Genomic DNA, 26917 nt, shown 5'->3' with positions numbered 1-26917 from the left:
CATCCAGGCTGAGTGGAAGGAAAGGGGGGGCATTTCTGCAGAGAATCAGTGTGTGCACCTCTGGGGGCTTCCCTCGGCGCCCAGATACTTTTCTAGGTTGGAACATCCCAGCTCCTGGTTACCTGGGCACAGCCAGGTACTTCCACCAGATGTGGGCAGCTGAGCAGTCAGACACCCAGTCCCTCCCGCCTCCAGGGCTGGGACAGGCCTAAGAAACCAGGCCTGTGAAACAAAATGAAATAAAATGTGTGTTAACATATTCTGTCCCTCAAAAGAACTTCCCTGAGGCCCAAATAGTCACGTGGCGGCAGCCACGCCCTGCAGTGGGCCCAGGAGGGTCCAGACTCCTTCCAGAGCCCAGCCGGAGGGCCTTGCATCTGCACTGGATTCCTTAGAGGTGTTTAACTTTTCTGTTTTTTAACAACGTTTGGGTCCACTGTCCTACACACGTTATGGGCACGCCAGTATGTTGGTAGATAACACAGGTTTAATAATATTATTCTGGAGAGGACGCATGGCTTTAAAAAAAAAAAATCATCCTAGGACCTGGGAGGCATTTGTGCCAAGAGGCCTTGCTGGGAGGGCGTTAGCTGCCTCCTGGCGGCTCCCCCAACGGGGCAGCTGGGGGCCACACCTGTAGTGCCCCACGCATCTGACCGAGCCGAGGTCCTGCGCTCACAGCATTAACACCCCCCAGAAACCACGCGTGACGTTTTCCCAGTCCGAGTGTCATAATTTGGTACCATATCTGGCTGTTTCCAGTGAACATCTTTTTGAACAGATTTTTGCTTGATTTTTTGACTAGACCGGTTTTCTAGTTTTGGAGTTACTAAGTCAAAAGATGTGAATGTTAGACTCTCGAGCTGTTTTGTCAAATGAACCTGTGACTGTTGATGGTGACGTGGCTGTTGTAGGAACCAGGATTTCTGAAGTCCCTTTCCCTTCTGTGCGGTGAGCACCGTTGCAGTGTGGTGGCCCATGCGAGCTGGTGGGCAGTTTTGTCTGTCTCCCCAGGCCCCTGGCAGTCCCCAGCGGAGCAGCGTCTTCATCCCTGGCCTCAGCTCATGGCAGCGCCCGCCTGCCATCACCCCAGCTGTGGGTGATGCCAACATCTCAGGCCATGGGTCTGCCCGTCCCCTGTGCCCCCCCATGATTGGGCTCTCCTAACCACTCTAACAGGGCCCTCTGGCCTGAGGGGTCTCAGAGTTTCTGTGCAGGTTGCCTCGGCTGGGCCCTCACTTACCCAGCAGGTGCTCCTGGAGCTTCCAAACGTCAGCCCGCTTCGCCTGGCTGACTGATTTCTTTCTCTGACTCAAGCAGGCTCAGGTGGGTAGCTCAACAAGATAAAACCCGTTATTTTGAAGTAAACATTTTGCACGTGCCTGTCACGTGGCAGGCAAGGCGCCCGGACATCACACCGTCACTTCTGACACCCCTGCACGCTGTGCATGTCCTTTTCCGAACGAGGACACCAAGGCTTGTCCAGGTCCAGGGTTCTGTCCAGCACCTGCCCAGCCGAGGGGTGACTGGTCCAGGTTCAAAGGCAGATGCCAGGGCACCTGGGTGGCTCAGTTAGTTAGGCAGCTGCCTTCGGCTCAGGTCATGATCCTGGAGTCCCGGGATGCAGCCCCACATCAGGCTCCCTGCTCAGCAGGGAGTCTCCTTCTCCCTCTGACCCTCCCCCCTCTCATGCTGTCTCTCTCTCTCATCCTCTCTCTCAAATAAATAAATAAAATCTTAAAAAAAAAAGGCAGATGCCCTCACATTGGCCTTTCCACCAGGTCACTTGATCAAAGTAATATATTCTCACCATGGAAAGCTAGGGAAAATCAGAAAAGTTGGACAGAGAAAAATTACTCTTTTCCCACCCCTCAAAACGATCTCTATTTCATGTGTATTTCTAAGCCTTTTTGCTATCCTCAAATTTAAATTTTATTCATAGAGATGATCAGACCAGGTTTGTACTTTGGTGTCTTTTTTTTTCCCTTGAAAAACACAAATATTCCCCGTGTTACAAACATGTCTTATACATGCCATTGAAGGCCAGGTTATAATTTCATCAAGTGGACACAAGGTAACTTAGCCGCTCTTCTTTGTTTTGAGATGTTCATTGTTCTATAAATCATATGCACTGGCTTGCACAGAGAGCTTTTTTGTGTTTTGGGGTCATTCTCTCTGCAAGAATTTTCTGAAGTTGTTCATATTTTCTGGGGTGTTGGTAGAGCACAAACATGTCCGTGTTGGCTGTGTGATGGTGATGACATCACCCGGTAGATGGGCATGCCGCCGGCACCAAGCTGCTGTGGGTCTTGGTCCTGGCTCTGCTGCTGCCTCGTGCTGGAACTTCCTTGGGCAAGTGGACGAGTTCTCTGAGCCTCAGTCTCTTACTTGTGAACTGGGGATGCTGAGGGCACCAAGTCGTCAGTGAAGGTGTGACGAAATGCCTGTGATCCTGGTGGGAGCATGCTCCTCTGCCCGTCCGAGCAGGTGGGGGACCTGTGTACCAGTCGGTCATGGAAAGGAGGAAGTGGAGATTCTGGGTTGCATCCAGAGGCACGGCGGGGCAGGGGCAGGTCAGAGCTGCAGCAGGGCTGGGACAGGGCCTGGGACTGGACCCCAGGTCGGCATGGTTGGGCTGTGGCTTTTTTTTTTTTAATTTAATTTAATTTTATGTTATGTTAGTCACCATACATCACATCATTAGTTTTTGATGTGGTGATCCACAATCCATTGTTTTCGTATAACACCCAGTGCTCCATGCAGTACGTGCCCTCCTTAATACCCATCACCAGGCTAACCCATCCCCCCAACCCCCTCCCCTCCAGAACCCTCAGTTTGTTTCTCAGAGTCCATCGTCTCTCATGGTGCATTTCTCCCTCCAATTCCCCCCCTCATTTTTCCCTTCCTTCTCCTAATGTCCTCCAAGCTATTCCTTATGTTCCACAAATAAGTGAAACCATATGATAATTGACTTTCTCTGCTTGACTTATTTCACTTAGCATCATCTCCTCCAGTCCCATCCATGTTGACGTAAAACCTGGGTATTCATCCTTTCTGATGGCTGAGTAATATTCCATTGTGTATATGGACCACATCTTCTTTATCCATTCGTCTGTTGAAGGGCATCTCGGCTCTTTCCACAGTTTGGCTATTGTGGACATTGCTGCTATGAACATTGGGGTGCATGTGGCCCTTCTTTTCACTACATCTGTGTCTTTGGGGTAAATACCCAGGAGTGCAATTGCTGGGTCATAGGGTAGCTCTATTTTTAAATTTTTGAGAAACCTCCACAATGTTTTCCAAAGCGGCTGTACCAACTTGCATTCCCACCAACAGTGTAAGAGGGTTCCCCTTTCTCCACAACCTCTCCAACATTTGTTGTTTCTTTCCCTGTCCATTTTTGCCATTCTAACTGGTGTAAGGTGGTATCTCAGTGTGGTTTTGATTTGAATTTCCCTGATGGCTAATGACGATGAATATTTTTTCATGTGTCTCTTATGGGCCGTGGCTTATGTGCTGTGCCTCTCATCTCCCTCTGGAAACTGTCCTGTGAACTAGGGGGCTGCACCTCTGTGCGGGAAGACAGGGCGGGTTGCAGAGCCCAGCATGCTCCCTGACCGCCTGTCTAGGGGCTGTCTCCAGTCCATTCCGTCAGTACCAGTTGTGACTAATGAGGCTGAGCTGATTCCAGTGTCCCCCTACCGTGCCCCCTCCTACCTCCCTCAGCTGGTGACACTTTTTGTAGCTTCCTAGATACATCAGTGATGGGCTGTGCTTTCCATGATGGCCAGCAAATGCAGATTAGGTGTTGGCTACCTTACAAGGGGGTATTTTCAGTGCACATTCGCCATATCATCCTCCGTGAGCCCCGCCATGCATTCCGGCCCCAAGCTGTGGTGTGCAGACGGTGCGTGCACGCATGGGGATAGCAGGTCCAGCAGACACATGAGACTGGTGTGGGAACACCTGCTGCCCTGCCTCAGGGAGCAGCACGCCCTCACATTTGGGGAGCAGGACACAGTGTCCAACCCATGCAAGTCTGAGAGATCATCACCACTATTCCCTTTTTACAAAGTAGAAAATACTCAGGGGTTTCTGTTACCTAAGGTTACATGGGGAATGTAGATGCTTGGGCTCAGGGTTTTGTCCGTTTATTCAGAAGTTATTTATCTACTGACCCTCTGCTCTGTAGCAGGCACTGTCCCAGGTGCTGGGGACCCACTTGTAAGTTAAACTCCATCCCTGCCTTTAAGACACTCCCAGTCTGATGCAGGTGGTGGATCCAGGTCCGTTAACAGACCGCCCACACACATCCTGGCGTGTGCAAGGTGGGAGCTCATGCGGGTGACCCGGAAGCAGAGGCAAGAAGGAGCCCGGGAACCCGACTCCTGCGGCCACCTTTTTACGAAGGAGCCAGCTGTGCCCTTGGAGACAAGGCACAGGACCACCTGCAGGGCCCATCCCATCTGAAAGTTGCTCCTCCTGTCTTATGGCACCTGCTGCATTCAGCCCACTCCCTTCAGGAGTCTGGATCTGGGGGGGCTGAGAAACCAGGCTGTCTTTGCCTTGAGGATGGGCTGCATCCCAGGGACTGCCCTGCAAGGGGTCCTTTCATCAAATATGTCACGTGGAGGCTTTGTGGGGTTTTATCTCAGACCTGAGATTCGTGCGGGATGGCTGTAGTGAGTGACCAAGTGCAGTCGTGTCTCAGACACCTTGGGAGAGAAAGCGGAGAGCCAGGTTCCAGCCAGCCATCCAGCGGGACAGGTGCCGCAGGTGGCCGTGGGGGGCGCCCAGGCCTCCCTGGAGGCTGAGCCTGCCCACTGACCCCTGCCTGTTTCCCAGGTAACTTAGCAGCGGCACAGGGCTGTGGATTTCTCCAGACCTCTGCTCCTGGGTGAGGGTGCTAGCCTGTGGGCACACTGATGAGGCGGGCTTTGCTGGGGCCAGGCTGATCAGGTGGTTCAGTAAGCCAGAGAGCTGGGTCAGCCTGGGCCGAGGACCCCTACCCTGGTGCCCAGTGATGGCAATGGCCCTTCTGCCTGAGATCCAGCTGGCCAGGAGGTGGATGCAGGGGACCCAAGGGACCATCTCACCATCCCTTGGGCACCTTTGCCAAATACAAATATGTAAATTTATAAAGAACAGAAAAACAGAAAAAAATTTGTAAAGGATACAAAAGTAGTTATATATTTTTTTGAAGAAAAATGATTAAAAAACAAAAACAAAAACCCGTACACAAAGAGAAAGCCCCGGGCCACTCTTGATCCCCTCCTTGGGTATGACCCTGTGGGCTTCATGGGTCCCCTCCTGTCCTTTCCCTGGTGGCTGGCAGCCCTGCCAGAGGGGGCCGGCTGTGTGCCCGGGATGCTCCACACACTCTGTCCTCACAGCCAGCAAGGGAGGCACCAGCGTCTGCGTCCATGGAGGGACTGAAACCTGCAGAGCCTCTGCTACACATGGCTCAGGGTGCTGTCCTGTGTCCACGCGGCTCACAGGGCCGGCCCGTGTCCATGCGGCTCGCAGCGCCGTCCCGTGTCCATGTGGCTCGCAGACCATCCCATGTCGGGTTCCGGAGCCTGTTCCCACGCTTCTGTGAGACCCCGTCTCCCCTTGCCCCACCTCGCCCCCTCCACCCGATCTTCTCCTTGGTCCCAAGCATCCTAGTTTTAAAATGATGTTTGGGAGTGCTGCTGAATTGTGATAATTTCCCCCAAAAGAACAACGTATTTGTGGGGTGCTCACTGCAGTGCCTCAGGAGCTCTGTGGGTCCCTTTCTTCTTTCTTCTCGATAATCACCCACTGAAATCAGCATTATTATATACCTCTGGAAGAAACCAGTGAGTGAAAAGCTGATATAATTCGTCCCTGAAATTGCTATTTCCGCATCTGGTTGCTCCCTGAGAAGATGCTTCCTCACTCTGGCAGGCTTCTGCTTCTTCCTTACGCCCCCTGTGCTCCTCCCCCCTCCCCCCCAGCAAATGGCTACTGAGCACCTTCTGGGTGCTCGTCTGGGCTGTGCTCACGGGGACTGCCCCTGAGTGCCCAGCTCTCGGTCCCCCTCAGCTTCAGCTGCCTGCCACTTTCTTTGAGAGACACCTTCTTTTAGGAAGGGGATTTCTGCAGTAGGATTTGCTTGTGGGAGAGGAGAATGGGATACAGGGCCCTGCCTTGCATCCCTTGACTCTGAATCTGGGAAAAAGGTTCCTGTCTCTGCAGTGTGGTGTGTGGTGAGCTGGTGTCCCCTGGTGCCCTCTGGCTCCACAGGTGCTAAGAGGGCGGGTGTGGGTGCAGTTTTCAAGCTGCGAGAAGACGCTGAAGGAGAGTGTCTGAGATCTGCAGGGTGGCAGGTACCAGGCTTCCAGTCCCTGGTGAGCATAGAGTTCATGAGGGCTCCCTGCCCACCGGACGTGGGCCAGGCACCCTGGTTATGATAGACCCAAGCCACCGAGTCAAGAAATGTCCCAGCTTTTGGACTCGTGCCCGTGATTAACACAACTCCCTTTGTGGAGAACCTCCTGGGATTGGCCTCTACTGTCGTTGAACATGTCTTATGTCACATAGTCCCCACAACACCCCTGAGAAGTTGGAAAAACCACCCTTGTTTTATCAAGCTCGAAAATCAGAGAGATCATGTCCCCGTCACCGGTATATGGGTGGCAGAATGAAGAGTGATTCTAGGCCTGACTCGACAAGACTCCTGTCTGCACCCTCACCTCAAAGGGAGAGACTCCAATCAGAAGCAGGTAGTCCCCCGCACCCCCAAACGTAACCCCAGCGAGGCTGCACACTGAGTGTTTGGTCTGTTTCCTTTGCGAAGACAAAATTGTGCACAAGTGACCTTCAGAATTCAAGAGTTGCAGAAAGCTGTGAAGCCATCCTCCCACAGAGCGCCCCGGCCCACCGCCTGCACTCTGCAGGTGCCCGCTACAGTTTTGTTCTCAGTGGGAGCACATGAGAGCTTCTCTCTTTCTTAGGGACGGTGTTGGGTATCACCCACACACCCCCACCGCGGCACACCCGGAGCCACCACGTTGTTCCTCACCGCTGCATAAGGTGCGTTGTCCTTCACTGACTCTGTCTTTTCCCCAACCCTCAGGTGGCTTCTGATCATTTGCTTTTTGAAACATTGTTGGAACCAGGAAGGGTGACAGTCCTTCTGTAAGTGAGGCGAGCTGGAAGACGCTTATTTTAAATTCAGCCATCTCTTTACAAATATCTTCCATTTCTGTGTCATGCTTAGAAGGACTTCCCTCCTCTACGTTATACAGATAGTTTAAATTCTCATACGTCCATGGGCTCATCCATTTTAACATTTAGGACCTTTATTTATGTGGAGTTTATTAAGGTGTGAGGAAAGAGGCGTTGATCCACCCTTTTTCCAGAAAACTATTTAATTGTCTCCAAGTCATTTAATAATAATCTTTCTCCACTAATAAGCAGTGTCATTTTTCTCATCTGTTCAGGAAGAGTTTTGAGCTCTCTTCCATCCATCCGTCTTGTCCACCCATGAGCCAGTACCAGCCTTGTCACTATTACGGGTTTATAGTATATTTTAAGATTTGCTTGGATATTTGCTTCAATGTCATTTTCTTCCCTTCCTCTCTTGTTTCTTTATTTAAAATTGTGGTAAAACCACATAAATATGCCATCTTGACCATACAGCCCAGTCATGCTAACTGCATTCATGTTGTTGTGCAGTGGACCTCTACCTTTTCTGTCTTACAAAATCAGAACTCTGTGCCTGTGGAACAGCTTTCATATTTTTATTTATTTTTTAGGTAATTTATTTTTTTAAAAGATTTTATTTATTTGTCAGAGAAAGAAAGAGAGCAAGCACAAGCAGGGGGAACAGCAAAGGGAGAAGTAAGCTCACTGCTGAGCAAGGAGCCCGATGCGGGGCTCCATCCCAGGACCCTGGGATCATGACCTGAGCTGAAGGCAGATGCTTAACTGACTGAGCCACCCAGGCACTCCCAGCTTTCATAGTTTTATATAACTTCAGAAAGAGTTCATTTTTAACAATTAAATTTCTAATGGTATCTAACTGCCTCTTCTCCTGAAGTCATTTCCCCACTTCTGTTTATTTTATATAATTTTGCTTCCTCTTCTCTTTCTTGATTCAGCTGGCTAGTAGATGATCTACTCTGTTCCTCAGTTCTTGTCTCTTCTCTTTAATTCTGTCCCCATCTTCTTTCTGCTTTATGGGGGCTCAGTGTGTTAGTTTGCCCTCACTGATTGAGCTGCATATTTAATCCATTTATTTAAAATTTCCTATTATTTCTATAATTATTTAAGGCTATGAATTTTCCTAAAATTACTGCATTATCCATGTTCCGATATTTAACATTTTCATGATTGATATTTTTTAGGAATTTTGCAATTTTAATTGGCTTCATTTTTGTCCCAAGAGTTGTTTACATGTTTTGTTTTGTTTCCTGAATTTGTTCTGGCTTTCTAATGTAATGGCCTTGTAATCAGTTTAGTGATATTTTCACCTCTGAGAATTTACTGAGGTTTCTTTGTGGTTTTTTATGACCACTCCACAGGCATTTAAAAGGAAGATATATTCCTTGTTTTAAGTGTATTGAATTACAAAATATATCTGTTAACCCCTTCATCAGTTACATTGTTTAGGTCTTTAGGACCCTCACTTATTTGACCCACCGGGGACTTTGAAAAGTGAATTACACCTGCTGCTGCCTCGGGTCCTTTTCAGCCCGAGGGGATTTCTGTGTGGTCGGTCCTTGGTGCGTAGATGTCCTCCCTGTTCTCATCTTGCCACACACTCTCCATCACTCGAAGCGCCCTTCCCTGTCTCCTTCCGCGTTTGTGGCCTTGTCTGATACTGTAACTCATCCCTGGTTGCTTCTTGTTCTGCTGGTGTGCCTTTGCCTATCATTTTATCTTAAACATTTGAGATTTCCTTATTTCTCCACGCAGTTCTCTTAGATGAAGCCTGGAGTTGAATTTTGGTTTGCGATCCAGCTTTAAAGTGTTTTTCATTAATATGTGAGTGTAGGCCATTTGCCTTCCTTGATATGGCACATATATTCGTCTTTTTTTCTGCCATATATTCTGTTATACGTTTTGTTTTTATAAGTCTTTTGACTTTTGTGGTCTGTGTTGTTTTGTTTTCTGTGATGATTTTATTTTTCTGCCACTTTCTTCCTAAAATCTCCTACTTCTCTTGTCTGACTGCCCCACCCTCACCACCTTCTAAGGCCTTCCCTGCTGTATTCTTCTTCACAGTCCTTATCATTCTCTGAGAGTTCATTATATATACAGATTTTTTTTCCTTGTGTGTCTCTCCTCCCCTGCTGGGGTATAAACTCTGGGGAGGAAAGATCTGTTCTTCACTGTATTCCCAGAACCTAGATCGGTCACCGGAACATTTAGTGCATGCTGAATAAATATTTGCCGAAGGCATGAATGAGGTGGTCTTCACAGCGTGTATCTGAAGTGGGTAGTTTAGGGCCAAGAACTCTTACGGGATCACAGTGTGAGTGGGCCTCAAGGTTGACTTGCCTCCCACATGTCGTGCCGGGGTCCTGTGCTGGTGGGACTGGGCCCCAGCCTGCTTCCTTCTGGCCTGCCCCTCTTCCTAGGCCTGCATCACACAGGGGTAGGGTGTCAGCCTTGCCGTGCTTTATTTTCATTTTTTGTCTCACCTGCATTATTCCAAATGTGCTAAACAAACACAGAGCACATGCTTAAGGCAAAGTGTTTGAAATTAAGCTGTTTAATTTCTTAGGATGGAAAAAATGTCTGGAAGCGAATGTGGGTCAGCTTAGGCTGCAGTACTAAGAGGTTTGGGGGAAAAATAGCCCCTCCCACTTGAGGACCCGAGAAGGAAGCCATCCTTAATGAGGCGCTGGCCTCCGGGCCACTTTGAAGCCAGACCTTGAACAGTCAAGCCAACTTCAAAGACTCAGCCTCCTGACCTTTCTCAGGCTGCTCCTGACAACATCCTTCTCCCCAAGGCCCTTTGCTGGTGACTCGTCCCTGGACCGTTGATCCAGTGCAAAAGCTGGGAAAAAACAGCCGCATAACCTTCGCTCTCAGGGTTGCCAGTTATACCAGAGGACGCGCTCCTTAGCTTGCAACAAGTTCACCACATCTCCCTGGATGGTGGACATGTGTGGCTCCAGGTGGGGCAGAAAAATGCAGGCACCGGCCCATCTTCCGAAATCACAGCAGATCGGAAGGAGCACAGCTTTGGGGGCCAAGCGCCTGGCATCTCCCCACTGAACCTTTTCCCTCCATGAGTGTGGGTCTGTTGTTTGGCCTGCAGAACCCGGTCCCGAATCCGCGGATGGACCCCAGTCCCACTGCCGGTGAGGGTGGGGAAGACTGAAATGGCAGGATATGGGCATGCCTCTGTGACATTGCACTCCCGCAGGGGAGACATGTTCAGACACAACAGTGGTGATTAGTTGTCTTGTGTTGAGGACTCCTGAGGATGTAATGATAAAGACACACGCAAACAAGGTTCTGCATTCCCTTTTCCAGAGAGTTGACCTCTTCCTACAAATGTTCCATCCTGGTTTGCCCAGAATTCGCTGGTTCTTGCTGAAGAACCGGCTTCACAAGGGGGTGAGAGCAAAGCACTGTTGTGACATGGTGGCCGTAGGCTGGATGGCTGGGTAGACAAGACCACCTCACTCTGTCCCGTCAGGAGCCCAGGGCTCAGAGCCATAAAGCTTCTGCTCTGAATGCCATGGTTCGTACGTGCCATAGAACTCAAGGCACACCCACGCCCCTCTGGTCTAGGATGGCCGCACATGGAGACCAGCTCTCCTCTCCGTATGTGTGGCTTGACAGCAAGAACAAAGTGCAGCCATGGGAAGGTGCCAAAAGCCAGGCCCTGCCCGCCTGCAGGACGCCCGCACTGCCATGAGCCACGTGGTTCCTGGGACCTGCGGGCTGTTAGGTTTGTTTGTTGCGGCCTCAAATAGCCGTGTTCAGGTGGCCAGGGTGGGCTGAAGGCCCCTCAGCAAGAACTCGTGGCTCTCCTGCCCTCCGTGCATTGAGCACTTGCTTCCTGAGCACACACCATGAGCCCAGCTCTGGGCCAGAAATGGGGGACAAGGGGGTGGGCTGTTAGGAATGCCAAAGGCAGTGTTGCCTGGTGTGATGGAAAGAACTGGGTTTGGGCCTCAGCTCTTAGTGATAGTCCTGGCTTATTGGATGGCCGTGAGTATGTCACCAGGATTGTCAAAACCTCCCTGCCCTTGGGGACACAGCAACATGCAGGAGAGGCTCAGAGCCTGGGTCCCCAGGCAGCTGACCGTCTCACAGGGAGGCATGACCTTTTCCAGGTGGCCCTGGTGTGAGGAGGCTATGCCCCCACTTTAGCAGGTCATGAGGAATCTAGAGAAGTCTAGCTACAGTTGGGGCATGCTCTTTGTAGCAGGAAGATGCAGGGGTACCACGGGTGGCCTGTGTTTTCTTTGTGAAACAGGAAGTGGGATCACATCAAGGGATGGGGGAATGTCAGCAGATCTGGGAAATCTTGAGGATATGGGAGAGTTTACGTACAGCAAGGGGCACAAAAGGAGCTAGGCCTTGGTCAGGACTCATTGGAAGGAGGAAGGGAGGCAGGGATGTGGTCAAGAGAGAGGCAGATTCCATTCCAAGGAGAGCTCTGTCGGAAGAGGCGGAGTTCCCAGCACGAGCTAACAGATAGAAGGTTCTCAATCCATACCCATGAGGGAGTTACTGAAGGGCCCCGTGTGGGCAGGACCGGGCCAGGGGCAGGGTGAAGGCTCATCACCCAGCCACCAGTGAGTTTTGCCCTGGATTGTGTTTCCAGGTAGGTTTGCCAATTTTATTTCCCCTCCAAACTAAATTGATGGTGGGAATACAGACGAGCCAGCACAGGCCTCATCCTAGAGTCCAGGGACAGACCTGCACGCAGCTGGTGTTGAGCAGGTGGGTGGACTCTGGTCCCACGGTATAGGATGCATGCAGGGAGCAAGACCGTCATGGGCCATGGGAGTGGGTGGGCGCCCCCCTTCCCCCCCGCCCGGAGAACAGGCCACACCATGGTAGAGGTCAAAGGCTGACGAGGACTGGGAACGTGGCAGGTGGTCACAACAGCAGGAAGAAGTAGAGGGCTCTCGGCAGAGGCATCTCGGTCACCTCCCGCTGCAGAGACGTTAAGTGACAAGCCAGCGCTGTCCTCAGTGACACCCAGTCCTTTCCTCTCCCCGCCCGCTCAGCAGGTGCTCCCGTGTCCCAGGCCTGTCCCAGCCCAGGTTCCGTAGCTCCTGCGCTCAGGTCCTCACCTCTGCCCTCCCCGAGAGACCACCCTCTTCCCACTCTGGGTGGCACTTATATCTGTGTGTTTCATTCTCTGAATGTGATCTTCCTGAGGCCCGAATCCATCCACTATTTGGTTTCCCAGCCCCTCGTGGCACTAGCATGAGGCTCTGGGCCCAGACTGACATGGAGCATAATTTCTGAAGCAGAGTCAGGGCCCAGGGTCTGACATAGGATATGGTGCTTCTGGGTGTAACAGTCCTGGGGTCTCCTGGACCAGCAGGACAGTTACAGACGATTGGAGCTCAGAGGTCATCACAGTATTTGACATGAAAGAATGGCAGGGTGGGGAGGGCATGCTCTGGGAAGCATGCCCAGAGAAGGGAAGAAGTGCTCTGATTGGACCTTCTGTTCTAGACCCAATATTAGGTGTGGAACAAACTGGTTTAAATTTGTTGGGCCAAGTTTTGAGAAACCACAGTGAGAATGTTCCATTCTGTGTTTTATCATGGACTTGTGTCCTCCATGGCACCCGGGTCTCATGTGGATGCACCTCAGGGCAGCCCGTCTCACTGAGCACAGAGACGTGTGTGGGAGAATCAGAGCCACCCGTGTGCCCTGCTCAGGAGTGACATTCAGCTCCCAGGGGCACGGTACCGTCCTCTGCCTCCGGGAACCCTGCAATGGTCTCATGAGGACCACGGCCTGTATTGTCAGGTGGTTTTCATAAGCTTGTTCTCAGTTTGAGGAAGATGTGGGCTTTTCTCTAGAAAACCAGATAAACTTGGTTAACATGCTTTGGACAGCTTGGGGGCATCATTCATTCAGTTGTTCATGCTGCGAGCATGTGTTCAGTGCTGCTGTAGGTCCCAGCACTGGGCTAAGTCCAGAGATGAAGGATGTGTCCTCAGCAGCTCAGGGGCACCATGCTGGCTGCGTGGGAACGGAGCTGACATCAGTACCCGCTCTCTGGGCACAAGGGCGAGAGCTGCCGGCAGGACAGTCTCTGCTTGGCCATTCCCTCTTTCAGACCCCAGACCACCATGCTGTCATTACAAGGAAGCATTAATTCACCTGCTTTCTGATGTGGGTGACACCACACACCTTTTCCATTTCTGGAACCATGAACTTCATTATGCAGAAATTCAGCTTTGCTTAGTAAGCACTCGAGAGCCCTGCTTTCACTACATGTCTCTGTGTGTCATTAGGACAGTGAGCAGTATTGATTGCTGCTTCTAAAAATGGAAACAGGATGGGCTTAATGATCAAGAAAGGCACGGTGTGAGGACTCTCCCGTGTGCAGAGAATCCACACTCGAAGAAGACATCCGGTTCCACCTGGAGGCATCTCCATTCAAGTCAGGGTCACTTCCTGAACTTCAGGGGGCCAGGCGTTGGGGGATGGGGCAGGAAGAGATGAGGGAGTTCCAGCCCTGGAGAAGCTCCAGGTCCATAGGCTTGGCCTAGGCATCCCTGGTATGGTGTTGTCGGTGCCTTGTGTGGGGCTGAGCAGGGAGAGTTCAGAGAGGAAGCAGAGGGTGAGTGAGGGCTAAAATTCGGGGTAGAAGTTCAGCAGAAACAGGAAAGGTCCTGGGAAGACAGCAGGATGAGCCAGGGCCGCGAGGTGGGATGCGGACAGTGTATTGAAGGGGTGAGGGGGTAGTGGCTGTGTAGTGGGTGGTGTGCCCGCATTAGCAGACCCAGGTTGCAGCTCTGCTTGCTGGCTCTGGCCTGGGCAGGACTCGTGGTGCATCATCTTTCGGCTTTCAGGCCCCTCCTGGTGCGGGTTGTGTGACAAGTGATGATCACAGCAGTGTGGGCTCTCCCACGCACATCTCTCCCCACCTCCTCCCCGTGCAGCCACCGCCCCTTCCAGGACCTTCCCAACTGTCCACTGCTTATAAACATCTGACGATAGAGCGCAGAGAAAATGTAAATCAGTTGCAAAGCACATTGCGGATCTTGGCGAAGATGCAGAATTTCTTGAAGCGGGTGAAAACCATACGGGAGAGTGGGAGAGCTGTTGTTGGACCCCCCGCCCCTGCCCCCCAGCCCTGGGCCAAGGAGGGCCCGTGGGGCAGAGCCTGTAGGGGCCTGAGAAGGCTCCAGGCTCCAGGAGCCTGCTGAGAGCTCCAGGAGGGCTCCAGGCACTGTGGGCACATGGCCGTCTTCCCACCCATGCTGCGGCTGCCGATGCAGACTGGATGTGCCACGCTGTGCTCTCGCATACAGCGGTTAGAGAAGTCCTGGAGAAGTCCTCTCAGCCCGACTCTCGGCTCTTTTAAAGAATCGCTACCTATAGTCAATGTAACCTGAAGTTTATTAACTCACCTCAAGTAAACTTGTTTTCATCATTTCTTTTCATTTCACTTTCAAAGTAAGGCCCCAGTCACACCGTATTTCCACAGTGTGCTGTGACGGGTCCCATTTGTATATGGGTTTACTTAAAAAGTTGCCTTTTTTGAGCAGTTCTGAGATGGCCAGGCCTCCTTTCCTTGGGACAGCTGTCTGTTCAGTGGCCAGTTGAGGACACTGAAAGGCGGGGGACCACGGAGCAGGTTACTTGGCTCCCTCGTGCCTTCACCGGCGCTGGCTGCCCCCCGCACCCCACCACACGCTCTGTGGCAACGGCTCACGAGCAGCCCACAGCACCTGCATCATTTTCCTGACAGGACAGGGGCTTACGCTTCTGGCTGGGAGGTGGCAGAGGGCCAAAGGGACCCTCTGCCCCACTCCTGACTTGGGGGACACGGCGTGCACCCCCACTGCCTCCCTGGCTGGCATGTCCCTGCGCATGGCCGTTGGCGGCCATGAGACATCAGGGCACTGGACTGACGTTAGCAGGCAGATTGGGGTTCCTGCTGTCCCCATCACTCCCCACGTGGTGCTGCATCTCCCAGGCCGTGGTCAGAGGTAAAATGGGGACCATCTCTCAGAGTGGCTGTCAGGCCGCACTTGGAGCTTGTGTCCAGTCCCACGTGAGCACAGGGAAGTAGGGTTATACCCCCTGCTTGGGTTTCTAAAGACCTGTCCACTTCAGATCCCCATGGGCTCCCGTTGTCCTCAGAGTGCAAGCACGCTAGCGGGACCTCCAGGGCCAGACCTGGTCACCCCCTGCTGGCCCTTGGCCTCTCCTCCTGCTGTACGGACCTACATGCAGCTTCCAGAAACCTGACTCTCACACTCCTGTGCCTTTGCACCTGCTCTTCCTTCTGCCTGGACTGCCCCATGCACCTTCCTGCTCGCCTTTCAAAATGCGGCCCAGGCACCCCATCTATCTGAGCCAGCCACCCCTGCCCCATGCTCCACGGGCCTCTCGGCCGTTCTTCTCCCGCACTCGATCGCCCTGGCCCTGTTTTCTCTCGCAGACGGGGAGCCTCCAGGAGGGCAGAGGTGTGGCCGAGTCATTCCTGTGTCCCCATGCTGAGCGCAGCACCAGACTTATCACAGGCCCTCAGAGAGCCTCTGAATGGGAGGTGAGTGCGTGAATGAGCGGAGGCCTCGGGATGAACACAGGGAGGAGGCACAGGTGGCCGAGAAAGTGAGTGCGGGAATGCATGAGTGCACGCTCTCACCTCACCTGGTTTTGCCTGCACCTTCTCTCCACCTCCTCCCCTCCCCCCAGGCCTTCCCTGGCAGGCACCAGCTTTTGACATGAGAAGAAATTCATTCTGAAAGCAAGTCTGTCACATTTTCAAATGGAGACCGTGCTCAGATGCAGTCATTGCAGCAGCTCCTGAGGAAAGAAAGTCGTAAATCCCTTCGCCAGTCTGCCCACTTTGCTGTGGGCCTGCATTACTCCTGCGCCTAAGGGAGAGCAGGGTCTCGGGCTGCGGCCGGGAGTGGGTGGGCTCGCTTCCCTGTGTCCTGCTCTCAGAGGCTGGGGGCAGGAGAGGGAGGAGCGCTGAGGGCTCTCGGGTCCGTCTGCGGTTCCAGGATGTAGCTCCGAGGCTTGGCACTGGTCCTGAGAACGTTCCAGGTGGCGGTGGTAACAGTCAGAAAAGGCACATTATAGTTAGGCAAGTTTCTGCCCTGGGCTTGGGATCTCCCAGCTTTGTCCTGAATCTGCAGCCCTGCCCAGTGTCTGTACCCCTCCTTCCCACAGACCTGCTCCCCAAATTCCCAAATCCCTGAGGTGCCCATGATGGGGTGGGAGGGACGTCCACGCGGGAGCGAGGACAGGTAAGGTAAGCTCTGAGAGAGGGAAAGCGCTACTGCATTTACTGAGTGTGTACTGAGTCCTTCCTGCTTGTCTGCTCCACCTCCTCTCATCCTTGATGCCCCAGGGAGGTGGAGAACATTGTCCATTTTACCTAGAAGTTCCTTGCGTTTCCACCAAGCAGCCTGCCTCCCAGTGTCTGGTTCTGTGGGAGGCCCGTGCTGGTTACGCCTGCTGACGGGCCGGGTGGCTCGGGGGTCGCCTCAGAAACTGTGGGTTCTCCCTGCCCTATAAACGTGTCGCATGGCTCCCATCACAGGCACCAGGGCCAGGCTCCTTCCCAGGAGAGGAGAGTGCGTATTCTCCAGCAGCTTTTGGGTGCCCTGCACCTGATGGGGCTTCTCATCAGCTGCCCCACAGAGGGCGCAGGTGCTGGACTGGCTGCGTACCAGTCACGGGAAGAATAGGCACAGGGATTCTCTACCCCTTGCCTCTTAAGGGTTCTTATTCATACCGCAGGCCTGGGGCTCGGAATCCCCATGTTTAGTGAGCCCCCACGCAGCTGCTTTGAGGAGCCAAGTTGGGAATTACTGCTGTTCATTGTCTGGGGTCCCGGTTGGACCGGCAGCATGGGGACACCATTGTCATCGGAAGCTGCGGAGCCTGAGGTTGCCAGTCCCAGAATCCGAATCTTTCGGCCTATTTATGTATTTCTCTTTTGATCTGTGGGCCAGCTCCTGGTTATAGGGTAACCAGGTAGGCCTGATTGTCTTGTAGGCATGTTTGTGGAGGAGGAGAAGTCTCCCGCCTCTCCGAGACTTGAACAAATAATAGTTTAATGATTGACACGCCTGCCTCAGCAGCCCCGTGCAGCTGCCAAGGAGGGTGACTAATCACACGGCGGCGGGAGCCGGGGAGCCGTGCAGACGCCTGGCTTCATGCTGGCAAGGGTGGTGGCCAGGCTGGTGTCATTTGCAGAGGGCACGCAGAGGCCAGTGTGCTTCTAGCACCGGCCTCAGCGCCCACTTGGCAGTCCCTTTGCATAGCTCCTTCAAGAACTCACCATTGCCGGCGAGGCTCCTGAGAGGTTCGACCAGAAGGGAGGCAGGATAGGAGTTCTTTAGGGTAGTGCTTGTTACGATTTAACCGTGTGCCTGGCAATATGCTGAGCGCTCCTCACGAGGTAGCTGCCGCGATCACTGTGACTCTTACCATCCCCTGAGCCCCACAGAGGCTGAATTCCTTCCCCACAGCCACATAGGGAGCAGAGGGGCCAGGTTTGAGTCCAGGTACCTGGACAGGCTACCCTTTATCAAGAACGCTGTGCCACGTGCCCCCACACGTCGTCCCTCGCCCCCACCCCGGGTGCAGACGAGGCTGCTAAGGGTGGGGTCCTTGCCCAGGCAGAGTGGGACCTCAACCCAGGCCTGGCTCCGAGCTGAGCTAAAAACATTGGCAATGGCAGCCTCTGTGATCTGAGACCCCAGGGAACCACGCTCGCCCTGTCGACTCTGACTCAGAGAGAAGGAGATGATTTCAGTTCGTGATGTCCCAAAGTCATGGAGGGAGTGCAAAAATCTTCAGGTGTCAGAAGAGCTCCGCCTGCAGAGGTTCCCGAGCACAGGGAGCCCCCTAAACCCTCCCAGGCTCGGACGGGCTGCTAGAGCGTGATGAGTGTTCTACCGCAGGACACTCAAAGGCAAAGCACAAGCAGATGTGCTCCTTTTCCTGGTGCTGTGGTATTTTTCAGATGGTCCTCACAGTGAGACCCTTTGCCCTGAGAATCCCAGCAGAACAATGATTGTGTGTTTGCATATTTGTTATATAATTATATATAATATGCATATGTGTATCTGAATATGTGATAATTACACATGATTACAATAACCACATGACATCTGTAATATAAAAGTATTAAATAATTACAGATTGATTTACAAATGAAAATAACAAAATCAGAGTAAGAACCCTTTGCCTCCTCTTTAGCATTGCCGCACGTTGGTCCCCAGCTCTGCCACCATGTGCCCCAACCATGGAGGGCCGCCTGCGGCAGAGGCCGTGCCCAGGCCCTCAGAGCGAGCACCCCGTGCCCTGTTCACCTCTGTTTTCCACTTCTTGCCAGGTATGCTCCTGGCCCCCTCCCAGTTCCTGACCACTGCACCTGAAGGAGATAGTCACAGCCTTGTGGGGCAACCTGTCTCCCATTTCCTGGAGCTTAGGAGTAAATCATGCCGTTGGGGAGGTCAGTGGTTAGGGACCTGTTCATTTGTTCATTCACTCATTCATTGGTTTGTTTGTTCATTCAGCAGTGAGTAGCTGCCTTGTGTTCATCCTTCTGGTAGCTCAGGATGAACTTCCTTCCCAGCCTCTGCTAGCGGTGGGACTGACAGCCTCTGAGTCACTGACGCAGTGCCCCGTGGTGAATCCGATGGAGGGAAGCACAGGGGTACATTCTCTAGCTCTTTCCAAAAACAGAGGAGAGATTTGGAAGGTGCTTCTGAGTGACCGTGTGCTGATCTCTGGACCTCCCCCTACCACTCACCCCACGGGGACCCAGGCTGCAAAGAAACCGGTTGTTCAGGTTGCCAGGAAGAAGGTGGTCCACACATCCGTGTTCATGCCCGCGGTGGCGTGACTGACAGGTGCCGGGTTTGGGGCAGGCCAGCCGGCACAGGCTGGAACAGGGCAGGTCTTGGGTGAGTGGCCTTCCCAGATTTGAGGGAGATGCTTCCATGTGCTGATGGGACAGGAACAGTGGACTGCCAGGCCATGTCACTTAAGAAAGAACATTTCATGAGAGGCCTGGACTCCTCTGGTACCAGGAAAGAAGATGCAGAGGACAGTCCTGGATAAGGAACGACGCGTGACCTGCTCAGCACTTTACGCTCTTGCTCGGAAGGTGGGGGTGGGCGCCGCGGTTTCCTCTGTGCACGGCCAAGGAACCTTCATTCTCAGCCTCCTCTCCCCACTGTCCACCTGTATTTTAAAACACTGTGCCCCAGCCTGTTCAGTGGAAGATGACGAATCCTTTTTCTCGTCTCATTAGTCAAAACCACGTATCTACCAGCCCACGGTAACTGTGTAACCTCACAGAACTGAGAGATGCTAGCCCAAGGGGCAGGGGAGGGGAGGCGGCATGTATTGTTCCTTTCCTCGGTTTGTGCTGCCTGATGGAGGGCGAACACGCGGTTTCCAAAGGACTGTTTGAAATATTGAAAATCATTACCATCAATACCATCAGCACTTCTAGGAGCCTCAGGTAGGAGCCATGCGTGTGATTCCTCTGTGTCATCTTCCGCATTTGGAAAGTGCCCGTGAGATTCGGGATCAGGGCCAGGGCAGGGAACTGACGCTGGGTGAGCGCTCACTGCATACCCGGCACTGGGTGAGGGGCTTACAGTCCAGCGGGGGGGCCAGGAGGGAGCAGATGCCTTTCTGATCCAGCGCCCAACAATGAGGTGGGCGTGTTCAGGGGGACAGAGTGCTGGCAGGGGCAGGGGTCTGACCCCAGAGATGAGGTGCTGTCTGCATGGCAGACCCTCCGTGTTCCGGAACATCTACGGCATGCACGCTGGTTAACCTAAACCAGTGTCCTTTCTCTGCCACCCTGTTTTGCACAGATGGAGCCCACTCAGATTCCTTGGGGTGGCTGGACTGTTTGCAGCCTCATGACTTTGGAAATCTCTTTCTGATGCCCGCTGAGTTTCTCCAGAGTGTTAACAAGAAAATTACTTTATGCAGCCCCCACATATTCTCTAAAGTCATTAAATAGACATACTTCCAGTAAGTCCATGGGACCCCTATCCCATACCAGTTAGTTTCCCCATTGAAAGTCTGTATTTGGTTTCTGGCACCCTCCAGGCTTCCTGGGCTGTATCCCCATGTCCGTGACCCCGCTGTAGCTGTGCTTCCTCTGGAGGACCAGCAATGTGCATGACCACACCAGGGCCTGGGGCCTTCTGCAGAACATCCCGGGCACTCTGCCGCCCAGGACACTTTGCATTTTCAGGAGAGCCACCATTTATCAGCCACCCTCACACTGCTCCTGCAGTCAAGATGGGAGAGCAGCTGGTAGCATTCGGGGCTCAGCATTTCTACTTCGAGTTGCTTTGGGTCTGAGCTGCTGAGTTCTTACTGAAAGCACATGGGAAGGGTGTGAGCTTTCGAATCACACTGACTTGGGTTTGAATCCGGTCAAGTTCAAGTAACATACTGTATTCTCTGACCCTGGTACAGTGTTCTTCCTGCCCCCGTGGTACCTTTTTTGTACTTCTCTTTAGAACCTAGTGTATTGTTGTACAGAAATCCCTCTCCTAACCAACAGGGTAGGCTCTGAGAGTCCGTTCACTCGCCTTTCCGTCTGAATGTCCAAAAGGAACACCATCTAAGTGACCTATAACCTCATCTGCTCGTTGGGGGCTGAGCTGGTAGGCATGTTCTTGTTGTTTGGCTGTCCTTATTCTCATGAAAGGCGCTAACTAAAGAGAAAGTCTGTGGATGGAGGAGCCTCTGCAGTTTGTTTTCACATCGTGGTACCCCCTACAGACCAAGATTTCCTTTCAAGCAGGGGGATGTTGTCTTCATGTGGTGCTCCAGTGTCTGGAGTGGTCCTTGGCATGCAACGGGACTTCCAGAGTCATCGTTGTGGGGGTGGACAGGAGGGTGGGTAGGTGGTTGGACACGCAGTTGGGTGAACAGACGGATGAAGAGTTATCTGTGGACAGAAGGGTGAAGTGGATCAGTGAATGCGTGACCAGTGAGCGGGCAGGTGGTTGTACGCTTTTGTGGATGGATAGGTGGTTTGGTTGTCCAACTCATTGACCTACAAAAAAGTGTTCTTTGTGGGGCTTAAAGTCCTTCAAATGGCAAATTATAGGGCTCAGCATTTACAGACGTTTTGAGAAGTATTCTAGTCTCTTACACTTCCTTGACAGTTTGGTGACTTGTGGTTGAAGCGTTGTCACAGGACGCCTTCTCTCGCGAGGACCAGAGCGCTGCTCGGGCTGTGGTGGTGAGACAGCCGCTGGGAGGTCCTGCTCCCGAGGGCGTTGCTGCTCCAGGCCACGTGGGAGAGCTCTGACCTGGGGTCAGGAGCCCTGGCGGCCGGTCTGGGCTAGGCCGGCTCCTCCTCATCTCATGAGCCCTGCCCACTTTGCAGAACTGAGCATTAATTGGAGTCCTGCATATAAAATATTACCCCTGTGATTGACATATACCGAACACTCAGAAGTCTTCCCCATGTGTAACGTGTACTGGGGAGATAACCAGTGCTGGGGCACTTTGACAATAGTCCAGCCCCTGGGGGTTCAGGGCCCCAAACAGCTGGGCAGAGGAATAGGGCTGGGCTCAGGTCCAACTGGGGAGCTGATACGGGAACCAGGAACAGAGCCAGAAACTGTTGGAAGCCCGGGCACTTGTGGGCAGGGCGAGTCAGAGCACAGGCCCTCAGACCACAGGTGGCAGACCTCTCCAGGCCCTCTTCCTCCAAGACCAGCGGTCATTGGTGCTGAGCCGGGCTTCACACTCAGGGGCTCTGGGAGTACTGGCCCTTGACTCAGATGGACTCGGAGAGAAGTCCTGATAGGGTGACCTAGAGGAAGCTCCTCCCCCCCCACCACCCCAGTGAAACCAGCAGATGAGACCACCTCCCAGGGTGGTGGTGGGGGGCAGGGGAGTCAGTGAAGCAGAGGGCGAGGAGCACTCCCCACGGTTCCTAGCATGGAAGTGCTGCCATTCACTCTCGTGGTAATATTACCACAGCTGTAATTCACTGTCCTACGCCATATTATTGAATAGTACATTGTGTACTATAGAATATAACTAAGAATATATTGTCTGTTTAATATGGTGAATAAGTGCATTTGTATTATAAAATTATAATAATTATTGTGCAGTGCCCTTGTGATTATTAAGAAATTCTTAATGAGGAACATAATGAAGATGTAGAACCAGAGAAGAGGCAACAACTAGCTTCTGTTTCTTCCCGGCTCGTGGCGCCCTCTCCGAAGTGGTGGCTTGGGCTGCCGTGGGTGCCTGAGCCGATGAGGCAGGCAGGGGCCGGCCATCGTGAAGGCTTCCCGGTGAGGGGAGCTGTGTCCTGACGGCACAGAAATGACGGCATTTCCCATTTGCACTGTGCTCTGTGCTGTGGCCTCTTGTGTGTGTTCTTGGAGGTCCCAGAAGATCTGTCTTGTCCTCAGGTGTCCTAGGCAAAGGCAGGAGGAAAGAGCGGGATCCAGGAATGGCCTCGCCCGAGAACTGCGGGGGATGCGTTTTCTGAAAATGCGGACCCTGGGGGCCGGCGGGCACCTGGAGCTCACGCTCAGAGACACAGGGGCTGGGCAGGTGTGCCTTGACATCACCTGTATGGAGAGCTTCTCAGGATGATGCCATTCAATGTTTGATGTCTGCAGAACCCTCCGTGCTGAGCAGATCTGTCTCCGGCCCGTGTGCTGGTCAGTGTGGACCACCAACCTACAGCGGGCGGGCCGGAGCCACCTCACCCAGAGTCAGACGCACACGCTGAGCCGAGGCAAGGCTGCTTACAGAGAAGAAGACAGCTCAGGCACGTTTGGTCTGGAGCATAGGCGCTTGGCTCTGGCGTCTTCCTTTTGAAGCACTCAAATGCATCTAAGTATATAGATTTCTATTTCCAGGGTCGGGCGATGTATATGCACACATCCACATTTATACGGAGAGGGTTGTATCTATACATACTTATGTCTATATATAGAAAGAGTTCCAACTTCAGACACACGCACACACAGGCTTTGCATATACGCATACTCGCGTATGTGTACTCCCTATGGCACGTCCCGGTGTTCGTAAACGCTGGAGGTTTACTCTGGGTGATCAGCCGTTGCGTGAAGTGCCCCTCAGCGAGTGTGCACACGTGCATGCATGCGTCTCACGTTCTGTGACCACGGGAGAGGCCCCATGGGTGTGGGGGTCAGGGAGACCAGTTGCCAGCATCTCTTCGGCGGGGTGGTAAGGCGGCCGGTGGCCTGGGGGGTGCGCGCCCAGCTCAGGGACGGGCAGCCCGCCCCGTGATGGAGGCCTGGCTGACGCCGCACAGGCCCACGGGCTAGAGCGCGCCTGTCGCCTGCTGCCTTCCTCTGTCCCCTGCTCCTCTTACCTTCCCTCGTCCCTCGAAGGCCTATTAAGAAAGCCATTTAAATGGCGTGAGCTGCCTGAAGGAGGCAGCTGTGGAGCTTCCCAGCGCAGCCCTGCCCGGGGGCTCAAAGTCTCCGGGTCCTGGAGACCAAAGTCCAGGTCCCTGGTGGCGCAGGGCACACGTCAGTGGGCTGGGGGCGGGGGGGCAATGCTTTGTCGGTGGTGCTTCTTGTGTCTCAGAGGGGTCTTGACATGGGCCCCTCTCCCCACCCCTTCAGTGGGAACGGGACTACTGGGGCGCTTCCCAGGCTGGTCTAAGGCTTCTGTTCTCATTTTCCACGTCTGTCTTGAAGCGTAACATGGGGCTGAGCGAACATGATCAGCTGGCTCTGGAAACCCACGTGTTATGTTTGCGTGTGTGCGTGTGTGTGTGTGCATGCATGTGTGTGTTTCCCCATCTCAGAAGCCTCATATGCCAGCCTTCCGCTTTCTTGGCGGAATCCCCTGGTTTTGGAAAATGGATATTTGTTCCCCCAGGGCCTTCTGGTTCCGAAGGGTCTTGCAGCTTCTCCCCTCCCCGGTGGGTGGAGCTTCCGGCTCCTGGGTGCCCACGGGTGGCCGGCATGTGGGGGCCTGGTTGGGCAGGGCAGTTGCAAGCACAGATCCTGGCATAGTTCTCGCTTAATAAAGCGATCTCTGAGTGGTGATGGAAGGAAGGAATGTGTTGATTGGCTTGACCAGATGGTTTCAGTAGCTTCTCAGTGACTTTGGGTCATCAGTGTGATGCAGAGGGTACTGATTTGATGTGGTATTTCCACAACTCTAGCCCGTTGTGCTCAGGGTGGCCTCTCTGGGAGGGGCTGCTGGGCACCGTCCCGGCGGAAGCAAGCACCCAAGGGAAGGGGGATGAGAAGCCCTTCATCCATGTACGGTCTGTGCCCACCCAGGAGGCCATGGGGACCTTGTAGCCTCACATCGGTCAGACTTCTGAAACTGTCAGCCAGCTCCCAGTGTTTAGATTTGAGCTTCTAGCCCAGATGAACCAGAACTCTGAGATAGCTTATGGTTTCTTTCAGAGACTGCTATCATGACGTGAGTGTGAGAGTTAATTTCTTTAAAGTAGTTTGTGAATATCTGTCCTCACTATTCATTTTCTTCCTGAAACGATGGGTTCATTGGGTCTGCTGTGCTGATTTAGGACCCCACCGAGGTCATTCAGCTTGGAGCAATCAGAACCTGAGATCTGTGGGCTGCGGAGGACTGCCGGCTGCCTACGAGCCCAGTTCACTTTGGCGCTGATGGTTAACTCTGGTGGGGAGCGCCCCCATCGCTTCCTGCCAGGACTGTTCCAGCAGCTCCTGCTGCTTCTCCCTTCCGGCCAGAACGTCCATCTGACACTCCAGGCCCTTCCCGGGCTTCTGGAATCCTCCAAACGCCTCCGGCGCCCCCCACAGCCAGGCCGCTGGTGGATGCCTGTCTCCACCCATGCCTTTCCCTGCATCCCCTGCTCGCCTTTCAAGCTGCACGTTCCCTCCTCCATGATGAACCCTCCCGCATCCCCTGGTCCCTGATGCTTCCTGTCCCAAGCACTCCTTCCCCTAGCTGTGATCCGGGGGCTGACTCAGCTGCCTCACGTACTGTCTGTGAGCACGCTGAGAACAAGGACCGTGCCTGTGACCCAGAAGGCTATCTAGGTGGTGTCCCTTCAGGTGAGGTTTGGCTCTTGTAGCAGAAACCCCAAAATAATAGTGGCTCAAGTAAAGTCAAAATGTCTTAGTCACAGAAAACCCTGGTGGCAGGCAGGCTGACGCTGGTAGGACATGCCGAGTGCCAGGCACCAGGACTCCTGTGCCGCGTGGCCCTAGGAGTCTCTGCTGGCTGCTCCGGGGCCAGGCAGCGTGTGGGGTGCACAGCCAGCCAGAGGAAGGAAGGGGAAGGAGGATGTTCCCTCACCTCAAGGAGACTTGCTGGAGTTTGCACAGACCACATCCGTACCTTCCAGGGCCACACCTGACGGCCAGGGCAGCTGGGAAGTTTGGCTTTGTTAATGGTGGCCAAATGCCCGGCGCAGTGTTGGGATGGCTTACTGTAGAGAGAAAGCATATTAGGAAGCAATTAGCAGTCCCTGCTACGGAGACGTATTTCAATTTTGCAGACTTTGATGGAGCACCGTGTATATTTGTGAGAACCTGAGGTGGGAGGAGTGGAGAGCATGTGTTTATAATACAAGCCAGCGTGTTCTGTGCTAGAAGATGGGGGGAACTGTTGAAGTCTGGAGAACCCCACCGCCAGGCTCTGCCTTCTAGAGGTTGGGCTTGGGGGTGAAGGGCGGGGCGGAACGTGGCTGTCCTCAGGCCGTGTGAAGAGTAAGTAGCCAGCCCTGAGCTCCAGTTTACACGCTGTGCCAGTGTCCCGGGGCGGCTGTCACAGCCATGAACTCGCTGGCTTAAAGCAGCACAAACTTGTTGTCTTGCAGTTCTGGAGATCAGAAGTCAGAAATGGGTCTCACTGGGCTAATGTCAAGGCGTCGGCAGGGCTGTGTTCTTTCTGGAGGCCCTAAGGAGAACTTCCTTTAGTACCTGCTTGAGTGTCTAGGGGCTGCCCATATTCCTGGGCTCATGGCCAACTTGCTGAACCTCTGTCTTGGTGCCTTAACCTCTGTCTTGGTGCCATCTCTCTGGTTCTGACTTTTCTGCCCCTCTTTTCACGTTTGAGGACCCTGGTGATTATGTTGGACTCACCTGGACAATGCAGGTGAATCTCCTCATCTTGAAGTCGGCTGAGTTGCAACCGTAATCCCATCCACAGCCTAAACTCCCCTCTGCTGCATCGCCTGTCACGTTCCTGGGCTCTGGGGGCGGGCCTTCCTCTGCCTCCCATGCCTGCTAATAATTACAGAAATTCTCAGGAGTTTAACTTAACCCAGTGCACAGAATGGACCTTTCAGGCCTTTTCCACCTGGTGCTGCAGGGGCCTAGGAGTCAGAAAGCAGTAAACTGGAAGTTTCAAGTCCCAGCCCTGCCATCATGCGGCCCCACTGGTTCGCTTCTCTGAGCCTTGGGTTTTCGTTTCTGACCTGAGGACACCCGTCTCTGCCCTCTTTGCCCCACAGGACCGTTGATTCCACAGATATAGGTGAATATCTGCAGTGTGCTGCTTATTCCTTCTCTGATTCAGTATCAGTGAGTGCCGCTGTGTGCCAGATGCAGTGCTGGGCACCGGGTGCAACCACGTGAACGAGACAGACTGTCTCGTCTCCAGCTGCCTGCAGTCCAACCCCAGGCAAGGGCCAGACCGGCCGCCTGGGCATACTCATCTGTAAAATGAAAATGCTCACACCCACCTGCTGGACGATAGGACATTAGGTTGGTTGAGACCTGTC

General features: G+C 53.4%; 1 protein-coding gene across 7 annotated transcripts in view; it reads left to right on the top strand.

Annotated features, from left to right (window-relative positions):
- Window positions 1-26917, top strand: part of TRAPPC9 (trafficking protein particle complex 9) — a 538722-nt gene that overhangs the window by 429595 nt on the left and 82210 nt on the right. The window lies entirely within an intron of this gene.

Source organism: Zalophus californianus, chromosome 4 (genome assembly GCF_009762305.2).
Source record: "Zalophus californianus isolate mZalCal1 chromosome 4, mZalCal1.pri.v2, whole genome shotgun sequence".
In the NCBI taxonomy this organism is placed as follows: Eukaryota; Metazoa; Chordata; class Mammalia; order Carnivora; family Otariidae; genus Zalophus; species Zalophus californianus.
This window is presented reverse-complemented; position numbering and strand designations above follow the sequence as displayed.